The following is a 23620-nucleotide window of genomic DNA, read 5'->3' on the forward strand; positions in this document are numbered from 1 at the left end:
TCTCTTAACACAGTTTCTACTTCGTCTTCCAAGAAGCAGCATACTTTGTCATCTTCTTTAACTCTCGTCTCCTAGTTCATATCGTTTGATTTTTGATCAGCCTCACATAGGCACTCTCCATATTCTTGCCACCTTCCCAACACTTCCCCCTGTTTATGAACCATGGTATTATCACTTCTTTCTTTTCTATTTAACTATAGCTGTAATTAAAGGAAAACAACAGTTTTTGAGTGATACTACTGTGTATAGGTGTTATTTAATAAGAAATTAATGATCTCTTTGGGACATTCAAATAAGGAATCTAGTTTTTTTTCTCACCATGTGCGCTCCCTATTTGAAATATTCACTAGTGGAAATGGTAGTAGATATAAAAATAATTTACGAGTTAAAATGATTCGAGAACTTTGAGCAATATAGGCGCCCCAACAAATTGATGGCAGTTACAAATTTCACAGGTGTTAACATTTTAGAAAATTACTGTGGTACACAAAAAAGTAAGTTATGCCTCATTTGTTTGAATGGTCCGCTAGTAGAGATATGAACAGCTAATATAATACAGAGATATTTCATATTTTGTTTGTGCCCCAAAAATTTTATGAAACTTCTCAATCCTTTACCGAAAGTAATTCTGATTTGTAGCAGTGCCACCGCCCAGTTCTCACTTCGGTGTAGTAGCCTCTTGTACACAAACACCTGCTGGACATTATTTAATAGGTAGTGTTTACGGATAGCATAAATATTTTCCTGATAACCGAAAAGTGTGTTGATCAACTGTACCTGAATAATCCTACAAAGACTAACACAGTGCTTCTCAGATATTTTGCACATCAGTGGACACTTTACCGTTTATGGCGGTACGTATAGTTCCTCCGCGTCAACTCACCGCAAGAACAACGTAAATTCGAAGTTTTTAAATGCCTTTTTACTCCATATTCTCATGTCAAGCTGTCTACTTCCTTATTTATTTATCCTAATTAAATTAAGTCCTTTAGTGTTTCATACATACAAAATATTTTGATCAGCGCATGATTAAACAGCGCTAACACACAAGTGTAATGTGTTAAAAATAGTAACAGTGAGTTAGTGGTAGACGTAAAAGCATATCACTGAGTTTGTTGTATCGTCAACTTCTTCTGTTGGTGGCACTGTACAGCATACAACATTTTCAACAAAAAAACTAAAATACGAAAAAACATTTTGGTATCCGTAATTCGGTGATTTATAGTCTAACGCAACAGTCGTTAACGCTTTTCGGAACTGTCGTAAACGCATTTTAGTAGCCCCTTATGATTACGTGCGTACTGAAAGTAGTCATTCCGCATCTCGGTGTTAAAAAAATGTACTGCAACTGCAATTGTAACATTTTGTCATTGCCAAACGTTCAAGGCAAGCAGTCACCATATGAAAAACGCTGGAGTTAATAATAAAGTAATGGCACTTAACAGCTGAAAATATTACGGTACTTATTTGGAATGTTAAAGTCCATTCTGCACCGTTAGGTTGTGAGGTGCTAAAACGTAGTTCCCAGCAGTCTACATTCAAAGATGTATGGAGGTGCAAATATATCCACTCTTCTCAAGTGAGCACGAACCATGTGGTAAGTGTAGTAACTGTGATAACGCGACAAGTACGCGTAAAAATAAAAACAGCACTCCGAAATATGCACTGATGTGAATCGCTCGATAGGCCAACTTGCTGGTGGGATTACAATAGCGGTAAAATGACAAGGGGGTAAATACTTCGTGAGTGTGGACTTGAGGGTACAAAGATAATAGTATGTCAAATCGACATCACAACTTTGTAAAATGTGTACCCTCACCGGCGAATGATGTGTGCCACACCATACGTTAACCGATCAAGGAGGTTGATGGTCAACTTGCCGTAACCAGCGGGGAGTATCTACCATCCAGTATTGTATGTTATGCTGGTTAACGCTACCATGGTTTGTGAATTTAGAAAATAGTACCTCGGCAAATAACGTTCGCATTTGTTAACGTGCCCATTCACAAAACACTACCTAGTTATGGAAATCGGTGTCATGAAGTTGTTGATGCAGTGACACGTGCTATGCATGATACTTATGACGATGAAATACTGTGACAACTTTACCTGCGGACATTCCGGAATCGCGGTGTAATTGCCGGGCGCTTATCGATGCGTTGTGGTGCACTGTCGCTAGTAGAGCTATCTCATTAGCTTCTCCTGAAACACGTTTACTTCGTTTGCTTTAGCCAGTCTGTAAGCTGCCAAAACAGACGAGGGAGTTCACAGCCTTGTAAGAAAACGAACGAAAACGAGCTTTCTCTGGAAAACGCTCGGCATTCAAGGCAACAGCAGCCTCAGAATTTCCCCTACATTCTCCTAAAATCAGGATCATTTTCATTTTTTCTTCATCGTCCACTTGCACGTCTGTTTTCAAAATGGTAGGTGTGCAGTCCATAAACACCGAGCAACGTATTGTAAGTTTGGAGCCGATCTCTGTTTTACGTCTGTGCGGTGCATGAGCTTCAGTCGCAGTGTACTGCGTATTATAAACGTCGTAGTTCGCTACACGGCCACGGTGGAGCGTCGGGTAGTCCGTTGTTCGGAGGAATACATCTTTGCGAATGGAGTTTCCAATTAGAAGTTACGAAATATTGGCCTGTCCCACCTTCGCAGCATGGAGTTGTGGTCCCACGTAACATTGGACATTCAAGGGCCATTGAGTAGCATGTCGTAAATTACGATTGTGTTCCTATTTCTGTTCCTCCAATTACAGCTCCATCTTTAGCGAAATGAAGAAAATACTTCACACAAAAAGTGTTTAAATACTGCTGTAGAATCATAATCTGCAAGATTTCAAAGTTGCACCCTGCCATCCACGCAGGCGTTGGGATGGTGGGTCGTATGTGGTATCGTTGGATGTCCCTCCTCTGAGACAAACAAATTGGAACTAAAACTCTTATAAGGTGTGTAGTTTCCGAGACATTTCAATGTCTTCAGTTAAAATGGACGCCCTGTTCAGTGGTGTAAAAGGAATAAAGCGAGTAAAACCACGAACGGAAACTGAGAGTAGGCGATACCTACATACATAAGCATACGCACGTACAATTTAACTGACGCGTGACATGGTAAAAGCGAACAGGAAAAAGGAGTGTAACAGGGTCAAAATTTTAAATGTGATTTAAAGGTAGTAGTCCAAATCCGTAAAGGTCGCTTATAAAAACACTCACGACGTGTCATACCATGTATGTGATGTCGTAATGCGAGTGTACTAACTAAAAAAAGGTGGTCCTTACATTCGGAAGTACGTGTACATCTAATAGCAATTGACACGTAAGATGTTAAAAATGAAGTGACTTGGCTAGTCATGCTAAACGACACCTTTAAAATACGAATCTAACAGGTTCACGAATCATAAATATAAATTAAACTGCTTGCTAACAATCGCACGTAAGTAATACCATGCAATTTATGCACTAATGTGAAAATACGAAGGAAGGTTTAAAAGCAGGAACTAATAAATAAAAGGTATAGCATGACAAAGAATGCTTGACACGGTCAACAGTGAGAAAATTCCAACTCTATCAAAAATCTATCTATTATAAGATATTCCGGAATCAGTTTAAGATTCTCCTATCTTTGTGGTCAGTCTGTTCGTTAATGATATGTTTTGATCTTTCGCTAAACACGCAAAAAATTTCGATTTCTTCTAAGTAATCAGATTGTCTTTCCTTCACGTTCTTATGAAGTATTTATAAGGATACCATTCTTAGATGTCATTCAGCTTCTGTTTGGTGGTGCGAACATTGTTCCCAAAGGGAGATATACACTGATGAGCTAAAACATTATGACCACCTGCTTCAAAGTTTATTTGGCCGTCTTTGAAACGAAATGCGCCATTGATACTGAGTATCGTGCGTCCGGTAGGTTTTTGACAGATTTGTGGAGGCATGTAGCGTTAGATGTTTACGTGAAGGTCATGTAATTCACGTAAATAATGGACTGCTGATTTGCGAACATGGTGATGGTGCGCTATAGCGACCCAGGTGGGTGTCATAGGATTTACGTCAGGTGAATTTGGTCGACGACACATCAACGTCAGTTCACTACTATGTTCCTAAAACAGCGCAGCACGATTCTGTCTCAGAGACCCGGACAACTATGCCGCTGAAAGACGACGTCACTGTCAGGGAAGACATCAAGAATGAAGGGATGCAGGGGGTTCGCAGCTGTCAGCGTGTCTTCGATTACTGCCAAAGGCCCAATGCAAGCGCAGGAGAGTGTCTCTCATAGCATAATACCGCTCCCACCAGCCTGCGTCCGTGATGCGCTGCACATTTCGAATCGCCGTTCATTTCGATGATGGCGTTTGTGGAGAGGACTATCGACCTAGGGTAGCAAAAATGTGATTCAACCGAAGAGCCGACACGTTTCCATTGTTCGACGGTCAAGTCCCGACGGTTCCGTACCCACTGCAATCGTAATCGACGATGTCGTTGGATCAGCATGTGAACACATACTGGTGGTCTGCTGCGGAGCTACATGTTCAACAATGGACGATGAATGGTGTGCTAGCCGTCCGTTGTGGCCGAGCGGTTCTAGACGCTTCAGTCTGGAACCTCGCGACCACTACGGTCGCAGGTTCGAATCCTGCCTGGGGCATGGATGTGTGTGATGTCCTTAGGTTAGTTAGGTTTAAGTAGTTCTAAATTCTAGGGAACTGATGACCTCAGATGTTAAGTGCCATAGTGGTCAGAGCCAATGGTGTGCTCCGAAACACTTGTGCGTGCACCAGTACTGTGCACTTTCGGCAGAGATGCCACAGATCACCTTCTACCCTACTCTACAGAGCAGACAAGCCTCCGAACCTCACGTTCACTGTTGAGTTCTAGACGCCCAACCAGTTAGCGGTTAGTGGTAGTTTCACTGTCCTTCTACGATGGCATTGAAACAGAGGATGACACGCGTAAAGCTGAAATACTAAACACCTTTTTCCAAAGCTGTTTCACAGAGGAAGACCGCACTGCAGTTCCTTCTCTAAATCCTCGCACAAACGAAAAAATGGCTGATATCGAAATAAGTGTCCAAGGAATAGAAAAGCAACTGGAATCACTCAATAGAGGAAAGTCCACTGGACCTAACGGGATACCAATTCGATTCTACACATAGTACGCGAAAGAACTTGCCCCCCTTCTAACAGCCGTGTACCGCAAGTCTCTAGAGGAACGGAGGGTTCCAAATGATTGGAAAAGAGCACAGGTAGTCCCAGTCTTCAAGAAGGGTCGTCGAGCAGATGCGCAAAACTATAGACCTATATCTCTGACGTCGATATGTTGTAGAATTTTAGAACATGTTTTTTGCTCGAGTATCATGTCGTTTTTGGAAACCCAGAATCTACTACGTAGGAATCAACATGGATTCCGGAAACAGCGATCGTGTGAGACCCAACTCGCTTTATTTGTTCATGAGACCCAGAAAATATTAGATACAGGCCCCCAGGCAGATGCTATTTTTCTTGACTTCCGGAAGGCGCTCGATACAGTTCCGCACTGTCGCCTGATAAACAAAGTAAGAGCCTACGGAATATCAGACCAGCTGTGTGGCTGGATTGAATAGTTTTTAGCAAACAGAACACAGCATGTTGTTATCAATGGAGAGACGTCTACACACGTTAAAGTAACCTCTGGCGTGCCACAGGGGAGTGTTATGGGACCATTGCTTTTCACAATATATATAAATGACCTAGTAGATAGTGTCGGAAGTTCCATGCGGCTTTTCGCGGATGATGCTGTAGTATACAGAGAAGTTGCAGCATTAGAAAATTGTAGCGAAATGCTGGAAGATCTGCAGCGGATAGGCACTTGGTGCAGGGAGTGGCAACTGTCCCTTAACATAGACAAATGTAATGTATTGCGAATACATAGAAAGAAGGATCCTTTATTGTATGATTATATGATAGCGGAACAAACACTGGTAGCAGTTACTTCTGTAAAATATCTGGGAGTATGCGTGCGGAACGATTTGAAGTGGAATGATCATATAAAATTAATTATTGGTAAGGCGGGTACCAGGTTGAGATTCATTGGGAGAGTGGTTAGAAAATGTAGTCCATCAACAAAGGAGGTGGCTTACAAAACACTCGTTCGACCTATACTTGAGTATTGCTCATCAGTGTGGGATCCGTACCAGATCGGTTTGACGGAGGAGATAGAGAAGATCCAAAGAAGAGCGGCGCGTTTCGTCACAGGGTTATTTGGTAAGCGTGATAGCGTTACGGAGATGTTTAATAAACTCAAGTGGCAGACTCTGCAGGAGAGGCGCTCTGCATCGCGGTGTATCTTGCTCGCCAGGTTTCGAGAGGGTGCGTTTCTGGATGAGGTATCGAATATATTGCTTCCCCCTACTTATACCTCCCGAGGAGATCACGAATGTAAAATTAGAGAGATTAGAGCGCGCACGGAGGCTTTCAGGCAGTCGTTCTTCCCGCGAACCATACGCGACTGGAACAGGAAAGGGAGGTAATGACAGTGGCACGTAAAGTGCCCTCCGCCACACACCGTTGGGTGGCTTGCGGAGTATAAATGTAGATGTACATGTACCTCTTTGCGAAGATGCTCTCGACAGTATAACATGCACATTCGACCTGCTTCGCCGTTTACGAGATCCTCGTCCACAGGCTTTGCGTACTATCAATCTGTCCTTTGACAAAGTCGCTTATCTCAATGGAGCCCATGTCTACGCTAGGGTGAACCCCATCCGTCTGTGCTGCACCTACACATATTTCATAGTGCGCCACGTGCCCGTAAAATCACCAGGTGGCATCCTTCCTAGTGGTGGGCACTGGTCATAATGTTTTGGCTTATCAGTGTGCGCTGTTATGCAAAACTTAAGGTTGTAAGTAACTGTCGCATGACGTGACAGTGCCATGTAGCGAAGTTATATGGAACTTGGACTACGGAAAAAAAGAACTACTACAGTATAATACAGAAGGTAGTTAAAAATGTACACTATGAGACGAACAGAAATAGCTCTTTTCTTCAAAGAGAATACTTCTACTTACGGCACCACGTACCATAATGACCCTCACATGGTTCTTAATAGGGTGCGTGATCACCAGGGACGACAATGCGTGCTCTGTAACGTGCATCCTTGCAGTTCTGTTCCTCCACCGATGAGGTTGACAGCTACTGGAGGGTTCTTGGTGCATGTGGACGTGCTACAATATGTCTCACACTCGTGCTCGATGGGATTTAAGTCGGGGGGAGAGGGCAAGCCAGTCCATTCACCGAATGTTCTCCCGTTCCAGGAGCTCCTACAGCAGGTCAGTCCGATGTGGTCGCGGGCTGTCATCCATGAAAAGCTCTCAGGGCCGAATGCAACTCTGAAAAGAGATAGTGTCACAATAACTTTGACTGGTGAGTGTACCGTGTTCAAATATTTGGATGTCAGTACGCCAGTGTAACATTATGCTTTCCCACATCGTAAAACCGGGGCTACCAAAGCGATCATGTTTGGCAGTGCTGGATACACCCTCATGTGGCGTGAGATGGGATCACTTAATGCACCGATATATTGATGTTTCCGCAGTATTTTTGATCGGGTGCACAAATGACACGTAAGTGTGAGCATTAAGCCATTTCAGAGATTGGAGACAATTTTGGAGATGTGTGAAAAGCCACACGCGATAACTCTGTAGCTTCAATAGCGTGTATCCAACGTTCTACGTGTGTAGTGTAATGCATTATCCCAGGACCATCTCGAGTATCGCTACACAGATTTCACCTCCCAGTGCCTGTGTATACTTTGGCGCGCATACTCGATGGGCAATTTTTGTTTTGTCCTTATTTATCTCGGTCAAATAATGTCAAGAGTCATCCTCTTACTGCAAGAGGAAGCGTCATTATGTGGTTGCGCTTTCGTTGTCCTGAATGCAGCTGATTGAGTTGCCATGACACGGTACGTAGTAGACAAGGAACATCGCTACGAAACGGATCTCATCATTCGGCCGCTTAAGTACCTCTTTCCTTTCATTTCCGTACTTCAATCGTCGAAACTACACGACGGCGTTGAGTTTAATAGCCTTTAATAGCTGTAATAGGCGTTACGCCACGGTAGTGGCAGAACGCAGTTACCCATTGGGCAATAAGGAGGTTCCTGTTGCGGCGTTAGCAGGTGACCTCTGCAATGGATTGCCGCTCTCACAAGAATAACGACCAGCCACTGACAATGGAACAAATCCAGCCATGCCGGCCATACCCGATACTTTCTCGAAGGCTGCTGGTCTATTGTTTTCCTCCTTCGAGGCGATGATACGGAGAAGGCATGCAAATCATTTGCTAACAATTTAGATTTCTCTCCTCTGGCCTCAAGATGTGTGACACTGGTGAAATATCTCAAGGCCTCAAGAAGAGCGGAATAATTGCATTTCGAAAGAATCAAGTTGCTGACATGCGCGATTATTACCCAAGTATCGGTTTCATACGTCGTAGCTGCAAAACATTGAATTTTTCACAGAAGCGTGGATAAACTGGTATAAGTCGACTTCGGGGAGATTGGTTTGGATTCTAGGAAATGAAGAAACACATGAGGCAATATTGACCCTACGACTCATTGTGGAAGATAGGTTTAATGAAGAGAAGCTCACAACTGTAGCATTTGTACATTAGGGAAAGTTATTGACGATTTTGACAGAAATACAGTCATTGAAATTCTGGAAATGCTTTGCCCTTTTTAAAATTTTAAGTTTTCCGTTTTAGGAAATCCCGATTTCTAGCGCTACATCATGAATCTGTATTTTCTTAAAGCAATATCCCTCTGTATCATATTACAAAAGAAAAATTTTCGATTAAACTCTGAACTAAACAATGCAAGTTTCAATTTTGTTTTAAATACTGTTTGGTTTTAAGTAACAGACAGGAGGAAAATTATGTACGAGGGTTGACTGAAAAGTAATGCCTCCCCCTTCGTAACTCTTCGACAGTTGGTAGCATTGGTGTGTGGCAGGTACTGGCTTGTTCCATAGGCTCCTCTCTACAGCTCCAGTTGGCGAGAAGCCTTAGCATTGAACGGTTGTGTTGTCACAGTGTAATGTATGGAATCCTGCGCAGACGGTCGGTCAATGCTATTTAAGCAACGTGCAGTCATTGAATTCTTGACAGCAGATGGTGTCACCCCAAAGGAGATTCATCAGAGAACGAAAGCAGTTTATGGTGATTGTGTTGATGTGACATCTGTGCGTCGTTGGGCGAGTAAGTTTGAAGATGTTGAGGCGGGAATATCTGATCTGCGTGACAGAGTTGGACGTCCTGTGACAGCAACCACCGAGTTTCACAAGCAAAATGTTAACAGATTGATTCAGGATGATTGTTGTATCACTCAGAGAGAAATTGCAAACATAGTTGGCAGTGCACAAGAACCTGTGAGTCACATTATTTCTTTGCTTGGCTATCGGAAGATCTGTGCACAATGGGTACCCTGGATGCTGACTTCTGAAATGAAAGTGCAGACTTGAAATTTGCCAGGAACTCCTCTCTCGTATAAGAATGAAGGTTACGCCTTTCTCCATTCAATTGTGACAGGAGACGAAACGTGGGTATACCATTATGGCCTGATGAAGACGTTGACAGAACTGTGAGATTGTGGAAACAGAGTGTCGACTTCTTCCATGATGGCTTCAGGAAACTTGTTCAGCGTTGGCAGAAATGTAGCCAATTGGCTGTTGATTATGTGGAAAAGTGAATATTGTTAATTAAAGATCACATTCTAAGTATTATTTCTGCGTTTGATATATTAAAATATTCCCGTCCATACCCAATTAACGAAGTTACAGGCATTGCTTTTCATTCAGCCTTCTTAGAATAATTATTTTCAGCGGGTTATGCAGCTCTTTATGTACCCACACTCACATTTTAGGCGGTTTACCGCTCCCTATTTATAGGGGAATCTGTTAAGACACTGATCACATATACAGAGAAAGCGATCTAAATGAGATAGCACCAAATTGGTATGTAGCACACCTTGCATATAGGTAACGTAGCTGCGATCTTAACTCACTAAAGCTGCAAGGAAAAATATCATAGTCTACAGTTAGTAACGATAGTCTATGGTAGTTTTACAACTCTGTTTGTGTGTGATTCACTGAAGTCGTTGCCTGGAAGGGCGCGACAGCAGCCTGTTTCGGACATCAGTTTACTGATTTGCATATGTGGAGGCACAATTAGTACGACGATTTGTCTACATGTATGTCACTCCTGGCCTCTGTTGGAACTACACCACGGTTCCTTGTAGTAGCAAGAGAGGAGATTATTGTATCGTCCCATCGACTGCGAGCTCATTAGAGACGGAGCACAAGGTCGGATTAGGGAAGAAAGTAAAGTTTGCTAACCATTGCGCCAGCTCCCTCGTTAACTTTTAGGAATAGAAACTCCGATAGATGCACTATCCATTGAGATGTGACAATGTGTTAACTGAGCAAGCAGTAAAGAAAACAACAAAAAATTTGGAAAATGAATTAGAGTTCAGGAAAAAGGAATAAAAACTATAAGGTTAGCCAAAGACATTGTAATTATTTCAGAGACCCAAAGGAACTGGAAGAGAAGTTGAACGATGAGGACAATGTATTGGCAAGGGTTATGACATGAACACCAACAAAATCAAAAGAAAGGGAATCGAATTAAATAAGGGGAATCTGTGGGAATTAGTAAATGAAGGACAAAAAGTTCAAATGGTTCAAATGACTCTGAGCACTATGGGACTTAACTTCTGAGGTCATCAGTCCCCTAGAACGTAGAACTACTTAGACCTAACTAATCTAAGGACATCACACACATCCATGCCCGAGGCAGGATTCGAACCTGCGATCGTAGCGGTCGCGCGGTTCCAGACTGTAGCGCCTAGAACCGCTCGGCCACTCTGGCCGGCGACGAAAAGTAACAGATGAGTTTTGTTATTTGGGCGACAAGATAACTGATAAAGGCAGACGTAAAGTGGACATGAAACGCAGATTGATATCAAAAATAAAAGCGTTACTGAATATTCGAAATTTGTTAATTTTGAATTTAAATTTAAGTGTTAGAAATTTTTTTCTGAAGATATTTATTTGGAGTGCACCCTTGAATGGAAGTAAAATGTAGACGATAAGCTGTTCAGACGAAAAGAGCCTGGATACTATTGAAATGGGTATTGCAGAAGAATTCTGAGGACCATGTTTATAGATTGAGTGATTAATGGAGAGGTACTGATTTGAAATGGTGGAAAAATGTTTATAGGACGAATAAAAGAAGAGAACGGTTTATAGGACGGACTCTGAGGCATAAAGGTATTGTGAAATTGGAATGGAGGAAAGTGTGTGTGTGTGTGTGTGTGTGTGTGTGTGTGTGTGTGTGTGTGTGGGGGGTGGGGGCGGGGTGAAGTTGTAGAGGGCAACCAACGCTTGAATAAGCAGCTTCAAAGGGATGTACTTTGCAGTAGTTTTTCAGCGATGGAAAGCCCTAGCCATATTAGAGTGGTGTGGTACCCTGGCTGTAGATTGGAACATCCGATATCCGGAATATGTTTTTTAATTTACCTTTAACTGCCTGGAGTTGCCGTTGATTTTCTTATTGGAGTATACCATGACGATCTCCTAGGATATGCTTCGATTGTGGTCCTTGTAATGTGCTTACCTCCTTCAAATGCCTCATTTTCACAGGCTGGCGATATCAGGTGTACATTTAAGCATTATGTAAAAAGAAACAAGAAAAGGCCATTAATCTAAAAATAAATTTCCTCCAGTGACATATATGAAACCTTTATGAAAATAAATCCTCTTGTATGAACTAGGATCCGTCTGGACAATGGAACTAAAAGCAAACGTCCAGTAGTACAACCTAATATCACAGAGCAGGTGCTTAAGATCTTGTTGCAAAAAGACTGTTATGTCTGTCACGATAAGTACCTATACTTTTCTCAGCCGACTGTTTTTCTTAACATAGGGGTTTTGATAGGACCCAAAGAGTTTAGTCACCCTAAACTTTCAGTTAGGCTTCGAAAGGACAACATATGCTACCACACTCGGTATAGAGTCCTTGACCAGGCCGCACAGACCTACAGTACGCTATGTTGGTAGAAGTATTTACTGGCAAGGAGACCACATGGTAATCGGGTTTTTGTACTCTTTTTATATTTATAATTTTTGAAGTTCAGAAATATCAGTTACCAAAAGTAATTTAATGCAACTATATAAAAAAAACCTGGAGAAAATCGACCTTGACGTTTTCCGTCCTTTGTGAGACACAGGTTCGATTCTCACTCCTGCCAAAATTTCCATGAAGCATAAAGTACATACTGATCTAAAAGAATTTAATTTGTAACTTTTTAATGTAAACAATCTTTTGTATAACATCAGATATTAAGAATGTATATTTGCAAAAAAAATTGAATTTTTGAGTGTGACATGTAATTATAAATGTAACGCCGTGCTTTTATCATTAAAACAGCAATTACATATTTCTTAGTAAGACCTATATTTCATTAATTTCATATTTAAATGAACTAAATATTTCAACTTAGAGGAAAAGAAACGAAAAAAAAATTACAAAATGAGACTGGAGTCAGCGATTACCAGTCTCGAACTCGATTGTTTTTTTCCCATCTTTATAGACTCTAAACCTCTCGGAATTGCTAGCAGACAAGTATCTCTGTATAAAAATCTGCATCAGCCAGGGATCTAATCTAAAGCCGCTACGCGGGAGGTGACCTTTCTACTACACAGTCCCATAGCGTGACGAGAACAATCGCCCTTGCTTTAGCACATTTCGGACAGTCGGAAATGTTCTAACTCGATTTTCTCGAGAATTGTTCCAAGTTGTATAGTACTATTTTCCGGGATTAATATTCGAGTTCTGAACATCATGTGACACAAACAAAAAATTACAAAAAAGCCGATTGGCGTTTGGCCACTTCAGAGTGCTGAAGCCTCAGAAAAAAGGGAATGTCATAATTCCCTTCTTTCCATTACTCTGTAGTCGCGACACCACATATGCTAATTTAACAATTACAGTAAGAAAGAAAATATGGTTCAAATGTGCGTAATATATTTATTGTCCATGATATTGAATGATTTCGGCTGTTTGTCCTTTTCAAGCACTTTTCACAAGCCTCTAGCTTCACATCATATTTGACTAAATGGCCAGTACATATAAAGGAACACACATCACTTACATGTACGTGTGTAGCACAAATGCATATAAAGCGATGTGTTCCTATCCATATGTACTGTCTACTTAGTCAAAAGTGATGTGGAACATTCAGGCTCATGATCAGTGCTTGGAAATGACTAACAGTCAAAATTAGCTAATAGCATAGATAATAAATATATTACAGCCTCTTTCGACTATGTTAACTTTCTTGAAACATGTTGGGGCTATGGACCCCAATGAGAAAAAGAAATTCTAAATCACGGTAAGAATGGATTATCACGGCTATGTCTTGAGATCAGCCATATTGCCGTCCATGTAAATGAAATAGATTTCTGTTGTCGCTGAATCATTACTAGTGATCATCACTCTCCCGCTTTATCATGTTATTTGCTGTTTCTTGTTACCAGTGAATTCTAATTAGTCAGTTGTTCGAACCATATCTGCTGGATTTTCTTGTTGTAATCATGTCTAGTGATTTATGCTTTGCCATGTTTCCAAGGGTATTATTACCCAGTCTGTCCATTTTAACTATCGGTTCTTTTGGAAACTATGTCTGCTTTTTTTTTGTCTAAGTACGACTGTCCCTTGATTAGTGTTTCCAAAGTTTCCATTCTGTCTTGTAAATGTGTATTTGTCGCTAATAAAGTCAAATTTGTTGGAATAGAAATACTGGGCACAGCTTCATACGTCTAGTAGGGAAGAAAAGCTGATGCTTTTGTATTACGATCTTCACTGGTGGCTTTCATACTGATTTTCTCTTTAATACGACTTGGCTAAGGGCAGCGGATACTCTGGAGGCTCCCTTAGCGGGATAGATGGATAATTTAAACATCCTCTTCCGATGGACATACCACACTTACAACCAGGATAAAATAATGATATCCGCGTAGTTCACGCATTATCTTGACAGAATATGGACATTATAGGTGAAATTCGTCTCTCAAACACTTCAGTACAGGGTAATCGAAATTTACTGGTAGAGACAAGATATTACTGGTGGAGGCAGGATCTCGTTACAGAAAACTGGTAGACAAAAGGGCATCACTGCTTCGAAATGCACAGATTGATATTCGTTTAGAGAAAAATTGTTGTCGAATACATTATCCAGCAACTAAATAACCAAACAATTAGTATAAGGTACGAACCACCTCTAAAGATGATGAATAACCCTGAGAGATTTCTGTAGTGCCAGCAGTAGAGAAGCTTACTTATCACTGACAACGTCTCTTGTAGTATCTTCCGTCTATTTTTACAATGTACTGCGAAACACAATTATCTACAAAACCTAATGTGGACAAGTTTTGAGTTCTGTCTTCTAACAGTTGTGAAGCGCGTTGGAGGGTCTGTAAAGGTTTTGACCATTTTAATTATTATTTCAAATGTGTCGCGTGGCAACACGTAAAAGAAATCCAGCTAATAAAGTCTATGAAATGGTTTTCGGTGGCCATATTCTTGCAATAGAGTATTGTTCCCATCATTGGACTAAATCTTATAAGCTGACGACATTTAATTCTTTTCAGCTGAATATCTCAACGATCAGTTTAGTAACATGGTGGTAAAATAAAATAACTTGGATTTCCTCCACAATCGCCAGACTATCAACACTTTGTAATTTGTTGCGAAAAAATAAAGGTTCATTATATTCCTGAAGCATCTGTCAACCAACAGACAGATTTTCCACATGATGAATAACACATCGCACCTTTGCGCTAGTACAACATTTATATCCACAGATTACTGGAAAATTCTGTTTGTTTTCCATTAGACAGGCGGCCCTAGACAGTATTTGTTACTGATTTCTTTTATTTAATTTTTTATTTTTGCATGTTGCATCTGCATGTTATCTTTCCACATTTCCACATACATCCAAGGAGAAAATGGTTAACTCGTCTTCCATGTCAGGCATATGGAGAAATTATTTGGCAACATGGATTCGCGACCACGAAATTAGAGACAACATATAATGATTGTCACATTCCATCTTTATTTACATTAATGTTAGTATGGTTGACTAACACCGTTATCGTTTAATTTTTGGTTTAACTGGGGATTTCATTTCGCAGCTAGCTGCCAGTATATCAATTAGAGGTTCCATTCGTGGTTCCGTTCTCTTGTATCTACGCTGAACAACCTTTGATATTCCTGGCCGTACAGAAAAGAAGTCTAACAATAATTCTGAATTCTCATAAAATCAGTTCTACAATGATGATTCCGACAATGGTAAAATTACAGTAAAAGAAATCACAAACACTTCATATGTAGAACAGAAAAGTTTGCTACCAAAATTTTGAAATGTCTGGATGTTATTATAGCTATTTATATTTCTACTAAAAGGCACTTAAACGAAGTATGCATGTATTATTTTGGTTCCATGCGGACTACTTTTCCTCATTCTTCGCCCGGGAGGTATTTATTGATCTACTTCGCAAACTTATCCCGGCTGTGTAAAAAGTACGCATTCTATCACTCTTTTAACGACAGATACGGAACAGCGTCGTACGACTCTGGCATCAATGTACGCTTTGTAGATAACATCACTTAATGGAGCACCTATTACGACGAGACTGCCTTGTGAAAGATCAAACGCAGTGATCTGATAACTGGTCCAGTTTTATAACTCTTCCTTGTAGCTGCAGAGGTAGAGGATATCAGATGGTATTAGGCTTTGTTAGTTTAGTCAGCGCTTAATGGATGGAGCCGGTGGAGCCTGTAATCTGTTAGGAAACCAGTTGTTCGACTTGGGAGAGCACTGGGTCAACATCGAGTTATTTATCTTGCTTTGTGTAAAGGGCACTATACTTGTTAAGTAAGGTGAGCGATAAAACGCCGATAACATTTCTGTGCGCTTTGTGTAATGCTTCATAGCCATTAACAGACGAGAACCGAACCGACTGCTAAGGTATTTGTATTCACGGTGTCCATAACTGGAACTCCAGTTTCAAAACGCTGTAGAAAGGGTCCCAGAGCTCGCTATGGCATCCGATTTGAACAGAATATTATTGATGCAGAGGAGCACCTCAAGGAACAAAAGAAGAGAAAAAGAAAAATAACTAAAATCTTACCAATAGATGGTACTGTAAGGGTCTTAACGTAAATGCCGTCAGCTGCAAATGACCGATGAACCGAAATATGGAGGCCGTGGTGAGAGCTGCATATTACATTATCCGTACTCTTCAGTGCGCACAAATGCACAAATTCAACAGTCTATTGTTGTGGCACTATTAGTTAGCCCTTCCACCATGGCAAGATCTTACCACATCAGATGGAGCTAAAATCCGCATAATAAGCAAATGACCTCTGGGTCTAACTGCCGTAAGATTGGCGAAAGACATGTTCAATGTGGTGCCCATCGTTCTCTCTCACAAGTTGAAATCTAGAATCAGAATGTCCTCAACAGATTGGAGTTTATCAGGGGTAACGTTCAGAATGCGTTGCACAAAGCAGTTCAGCCACGTTCGTAGTCGGAGCGTTCAGCACAGCGTCTTTCTGGTAACCTCACAGCCATAAGTCACACGGATCAAGATCAGGTGGTCTGGACAGCCAAACTGTAGCGATACGACGGCTGATAATTATGTCATTGCCGAAATGCCTCAGTAGCAGCCGCTTCCTGGGCATGCAGTAAGCGGAGGAGCGCCATTTTGCATAAAAGTGATCCTACCCACGCATCCATGCTGCTGACGGGTAGAAAGACGTTGGTGCGCAAAAGACTCTCATTGTGTTCACTGACGGTACAGATAACAGGACCAGCAGCATTTATACCCTCGATAAAGTACGGCCCTACGAACAACGATGATGTCAAGCAGCACCACACAATCGTCTTTGCAAAATGATACGGTACCGGTTGATGAGCGTGTAGATTTTCCGTTGCCAGTATTGTGCAATTCTGCGTACCGACATGTTCTTCGAGATGGAAACGGGCTTGGTGTGTACACAGAATGTTCCATAGCTATTCATTGTCCACTTCCATAAAAGCAAGGAATTACAGAGCGAACGTTTGTCCTACTGTCAGCGGAAGCAATTCCTGAACATGGGCGATATTGTATGCACAGGAATTCAGAATGTTTCGTAGCATTTTATGCACCGTGCTCGCAGTATGTCTAATGTGGGGAAATCGCCCGTGCACTGCATACTTCGTGCAATGCTGTGGCCACGTCAGATCAACTGATTAACTCCCTCCGTCACATTGCACTTAAAAAGAATATGTATTTTCGAATTTAGTAATCATTTTCTCCAGGCCCTTAGCGAACATCGGACCAACGGATTTTTTCATACCTTCGACCGTCCCGAATTTCTGTATGGCTTCTGGCGCAGAGTGACCGTCCTTGTAAAAGTGTTTTACCGTCAGCGGGCGATACTTCGTGGTGGAGACTATAATCTTGGTCGTCTCGGACGGAACTGAGGAACAGCAGTGGGCAGCGTGTCTATTGATGTGCGTATTCTGAAGCTTACAGCACCATCGATTCATCGAATTTTCGTTTTCTTTTGTATGTCTCCGTGATGTTTCCCCATACGTCAACAACGTGCTTTTGAATTTGATGCCATTCAGAGCAATGGTTCTCTTTCTATAGCTTTTTGAAAGTGTAACTTTAATTATTTACTCTCTGTTCATTCAAACCAGTGCTCTAAAACATGTAACATATTATATCAGTGTAAATCTTGTATGCTTGGTCCTCCGTTGCTTGTATGTATTTGAGGAGTGGGAGGAGATTAGAGCTTAACGTCCAGTTTTTTTTTTTTTAAATCATCGGCTGAAGTTGGAATCGAACCCAGACCATAACTATATCAACCAATTATCAATCCAACAGACGACCTTTTTTTCAGCTCCATAAAATAAATCACAAAAAAAAGCTCGCACACGCTGGTCCCTACCACGGTTGGTTAGAACTGACGACTCATTTTCTTTTTTTTTTTTTTCTTTCCGACCGGTGATCGAACGTGGGATCTCCTACTTACATGGCAGACGCTCTATTTCGTTTTGTTTTGCACTGCTCGCTCACCCCACAGTACAGTACCGCGACCAATTTAAATTTTTTTCTCTCTTTTCTTCCCGCGACACAGGAAACACACCGAAATTATACACTCAAATGGCAGTGTATTCCTTCCAAAAAAAAAAAAAAAATATTCACTCCTTTTTTTCCAAAGTACTTATTGAAGGCAATCAAAATAAAACAAAAGAAGTCACTTCGACAAAAACAAAGGGGTGAAATCAGAAAAACGTATAGGAAGAAATGGGGAGTCAATTTTAATATGTCCACACATTCTTTCTTCCTTCACTTCTACATGGTGGAACATCTAAATCCATAGAAGTGTCCGCAAAATACAAAAAATTAAAAAAAAGGGGGGCATGGCAACTCATCCAACGCCTTGTCGATGAAACACAAGATACAACATATTAGAAAGAAGTTCACGATAACGGGGCATCCTGAGCCATGTCCAATGTGCGGTGGCCATATATTGGGAAAAGGCACAAGGATCTGCGTCATATCCACTCACCATCACGTAGTGGACATAAAGACCAACAAGCCACATGATGGTATTGTTCTTCGATCGAGGAAAGGAGGATGAATCGGGACACACGAGAATCTCCCCCAAGATAGCCGCCTCCGACGTCCTGAGGAGAAAAGCCGGTTGTCGGCGAAGCCATCTCCAATGGTCATGACCGCAGGAAATCAACCGATGAGATAAAGTATCAGTTTCATGGCAACTATTGCAACGATCCGTTACACTGAGGCCAATACGAAAAAGTCGCATGTTGGTAGGTACAATATCATGAACAACATGGTACCACGTTCCATCGGGAAAATCGGGCCGCCGATGTTAGACCAAAGAATCTTCCAGTTAGTTTCTGGCGACAGGGCTTCCACAGAGGGTAGACTATAAGGAACTGACCAGCGGCTTAACAGCATTTTTAGGGAGAGATTCGCTTGGGAAAGGATATTTACTCGTAAATAACTGACCCCAAGAAAAAATTCCTTGACGTGCCGTAATTTATAACTAACCCTACCAATATCTACTGGAGGTGTTAAACTCGCCGGTCGGATACAGTCATAGAAGCGAGTTGTAAGTGACTAGGGGGAGGGGTGAGGGGGGGGGGCGTTGACATGTTGACACGGTGCGACGGATGAATAATGGAGAAGACTTAACCCGAATGTCAGGGAGGACCAAACCTCCCTGCAAACGGGGTCGCGCCATGACCCCATAACGCACGCTAAATACAGAGTGGCGCCAGATAATCCTGCCAGTTAAACTTTGCAACTTACGGGACATCATCGCAGGAAATGGAAAGATTTGTGCAATAAAATAAGCCTTACTTTACACATACATTTCCATGGCCCGAACCTTAAGAACAAGTGAGAGGGAGCGACGCTCGTGTTCAGTGATTGCACCCTGAATGCTACCCGTGACAGACTTCCAGTTTATCGTAGCCATCTTTAGCAAACAAATGTCAATTATAACACCCAACGATCGTTGTCGGATGACTTTCAAAGGCCATAGAATTTCAACAGCGTCAAATCCTCGCAAATTGAGTAAACGACATTTCTGGTCATTAACCCGCGCTCCCGTAAGACGACAAAAGGCATCCAAAACCTCCTTCAGCAGTGGTATATCATCATGGATACGGAGAAGAACCATAACTTCATCAGCATATGCACGTATGGTAAACCTTTCTCCCAGCAGCGACCAGCCACTCAAACGAGCAGCTATAGTTCGCAATAATGGTTCCATAAATAGCACGTAGAGCGACATTGATAATGGATTCCCTTGCAAGACGCCCTGACACACCGCGATGGACGGCCGAATACCAGTGATGAGACAGCTAAACAGCCGTCGTGCAGCATTGTTAAAACCAACAGTCGTCAACACTCGCATAAGTAATCCATGATTGACGCGGTCGAACGCTTGGTGAAAATCAATGAAAAGCAAAGCGCTTGGCACGGGAATGGTGGAAGCAATCCAAATTAAATCTCAACATTCAGCAAAGGGAGTCAGGAGAGTACGACCCGGAAGACAACTTTGATGGCACGTGATGGTGATAGTCAACAATACCGATAGGTGGCTATTGACCGTTTGCGCCACTATTTTGTAGTCATAGTTGAAGAGGGTTATTGGGCGGACCTGATCCACACGCAAACGTTCCGGCTTTTTGGGAATCAGAACTATTTTAGCAACCTTAAAGCTGGTCGGGGGAAGGCCTCCGTGGAACACTTCATTCGCCATGGAAGTTATGGTATCTCCTATTAGCGGCCAAAATCGAATATAAAATTCTTTGGGAAGGCCATCGGGGCCAGATGATTTATGGGAGGGAGAACGAGCCACAATATCAAGTGTAATATCACGATGGAATACAGAGAAAAACTCTACCTGGACAACTGCTGTAACAACACGAACAAGGAAGGAGGTAAAATCAACAGACGGTGGACCATCTGAATCCACTTCAGCATAAAGCTCGGAATAGTACTGGTAAAGTTCATGCATGATATCAGATTGGAAGGACCACTCACGCCCATGTAGAGAACGAATGGTGGAAAGACACGTCCTTTGAGAACGCTTGTGAAGCCGGAGGAGATGATAGAGGTCAACTCATCCTGTACGATTGAACGAGGCTGGGAACGCAGTCGGACCCCATCCATTTGCCTACGTTTGAGTTGGAGAAGTTTTGCCTTCACACTGTGGACGTCGACGACCCTAAAGGGGACATCACGAGCGTTATCGTAAGGATCGCGAAGGACTGCATAATAAAATCCCATAGTGCGCCTTATTTCAGTCGCTTTTTCAGCTCTAAAATGCTTGAGTGTATTACGAATCCGGGGTTTAGCAAAGGTAACCCACCATTCGAGAAGTGAGGAATATCGCGTCTGGGACTGGGTTGTCCGCCGCCATACGTCTGCGATGATGTCTTCCAAAGAGGGGTCCGTGAGATGTAGAGTGTTTAGCTTCCATAAAGGGCGCGAAAGATGGACCCGCTGCGCGACGTGGTTAAAGGTCATGGAAACAGCACAGTGATCAGTGAAACTGGCAGGAATTACATCAATCGCTAGAAGCTGACTGCATATGGGGGCAATAAATAAAAGCGGTCCAATCGGCTTCTTGAAGAAGCTGTAGAAAACGTAAACCGCACCAATGTAGGATATCTGCAATCCCAAGCATCCTGGAGATGCAAGGACGTCACCATATCATTAAGTTCACGACAAAATGTATAATTGGGGATCTGATCAACACGGCGTAAGACGCAGTTAAAATTGCCCCCTAACAAAACCTCGCGCGGGTTCCGTTGGAGTAAATAAACAACTTCTTCCTTATAAAACCGCGCGCGATCGGATGAACGACCGGATCCAGACGGAGCGTAAAGAAAAATTATGGTGAGTTCATAAAAACTACAGCCCTACAGAAGCAGCTACATCCTCTCTGGTAATACTGGAATCACAGTTAACGTCAGTAGACAACTCATTACCGCTACAAGGTGCACCCTCTGTCAACGCCGTGTCAGAAGAACGAGACTGGAGTGGGGCGTCCTCGAAATATGTACCGCCCTCAGTCCGCCGGCGTTTGACGTGCGCTGCAGGAGCCGTCGTCCTCTCGTGGACCGAGGCCGCACTGGCACGCGTCGGTACCGGTGGAAATTCGAGAGGAATAGGGGGTAATGTTGCCCCTACATCGCTTAAAGCTTGAGACTGACTGACAGCTGACTGCCAAGTTACTATGTCTGCTAACGTTAAAGGAAGATGTTTTCGATAAGACGACGTCAGAACAGTAGTACGGCGAGGGAAATCAGATCTGAGATAACCGCTTTCGTTACAGAGAAAACAAGTTCCTTCTTGCCCCGTATACGTAATATGGATTCGGTAACCAGAAACAGTTAAGTGGGAACGAATATTCTTTTTAACGCACGTGTCCACAGTGCGGATACCATTATAACACTGGAAGCGATGTTCTGCTGACCAGCGTTCCCATCGGATATGCCGTATAACTCCAAACGGAAACAGCGCTGTTTTAAGAAATTAATCGTCCACTTCTGGAGGAAGGTTATAAATTCTAACCGGGGTATACTCGAGCGCCGCATTTTCAAGGAAAACTTGGCCAACGGAACCATCGTGATGTGTAAACAACACTTTAGAACCAACCCGGGAGAAAAGTCTTTCTACTTGAACGGGATCATAAAACTTCACAAAGAATACATACAGATCAGAATCAAAGTAAGCAGTATCTACCTGATCAGGTGTAACACGGATAACATCAGCCAATCAATCGTAAATTTCTAAGGAGCGAGGTTTTTTTTTTTTTTTTTTTTTTTTTTTTTTTTTAAAATCTCATTTTGTTCTATATTGTTCGTTGACTTTGTTCGTAGTGGACGTCGGATGACACTCGTTCAGGTTGTTCGTTGATCCGTTCACTCAGTTTTTTTTATTGCAGAGGGTATCTAAACCCTCTGACCGAACACGCAGAGCTACCGTGCCGGCAGGTTGAATACGACGCATACTCTGATCAAAAGTGAAACGAACAGTAGCGTGACGAGGAAAAGATTTAGGAGACTCGACCGACACAATGAGCGGTCAGAAAACACCGCCGCCAAGAGGAAAACGACAAAAAACTCCGCTACGCAACTACGATGTGACTCCGGCCGATACACCAACAAGACAGTAGCTTGGACAGAAGCCAGAAGCGGCGCTGCGGCGCAGGCGGAAGTTAACGACAACCTGCTGTCTCGACGCGCAAGGCGACACTATATTTTTTTCCAAACTTAGAACTACTTTTTTTCTTTTTTCTTTTTTTTTTTGTCATCAGTCTACTGACTGTTTTGATGCGGCCCGCCACGAATTCCTTTCCTGTGCTAACCTCTTCATCTCAGAGTAGCACTTGCAACCTACGTTCTCAATTATTTGCTTGACGTATTCAAATCTCTGTCTTCCTCTACAGTTTTTGCCCTCTACAGCTCCCTCTAGTACCATGGAAGTCATTCCCTCATGTCTTAGCAGATGTACTATCATCCTGTCCCTTCTCCTTATAAGTGTTTTCCACATATTCCTTTCCTCTCCGATTCTGCATAGAACCTCCTCATTCCTTACCTTATCAGTCCACCTAATTTTCAACATTCGTCTATAGCACCACATTTCAAATGCTTCGATTCTCTTCTGTTCCGGTTTTCCCAGAGTCCATGTTTCACTACCATACAATGCTGTACTCCAGACGTACATCCTCAGAAATTTCTTCCTCAGATTAAGGCCCGTATTTGATATTAGTAGACTTCCCTTGGCCAGAAATGCCTTCTTTACCATAGCGAGTCTGCTTTTGATGTCCTCCTTGCTCCGTCCGTCATTGGTTATTTTACTGCCTAGGTAGCAGAATTCCTTAGCTTCACTGCCTTCGTGACCATCAATCCTGATCTTAAGTTTCTCGCTGTTCTCATTTCTACTACTTCTCATTACCTTCGACTTTCTCCGATTTACTCTCAAACCATACTG

The sequence above is a fragment of the Schistocerca americana genome, chromosome 7, assembly GCF_021461395.2.
Source record: "Schistocerca americana isolate TAMUIC-IGC-003095 chromosome 7, iqSchAmer2.1, whole genome shotgun sequence".
Classification (NCBI taxonomy): Eukaryota; Metazoa; Arthropoda; class Insecta; order Orthoptera; family Acrididae; genus Schistocerca; species Schistocerca americana.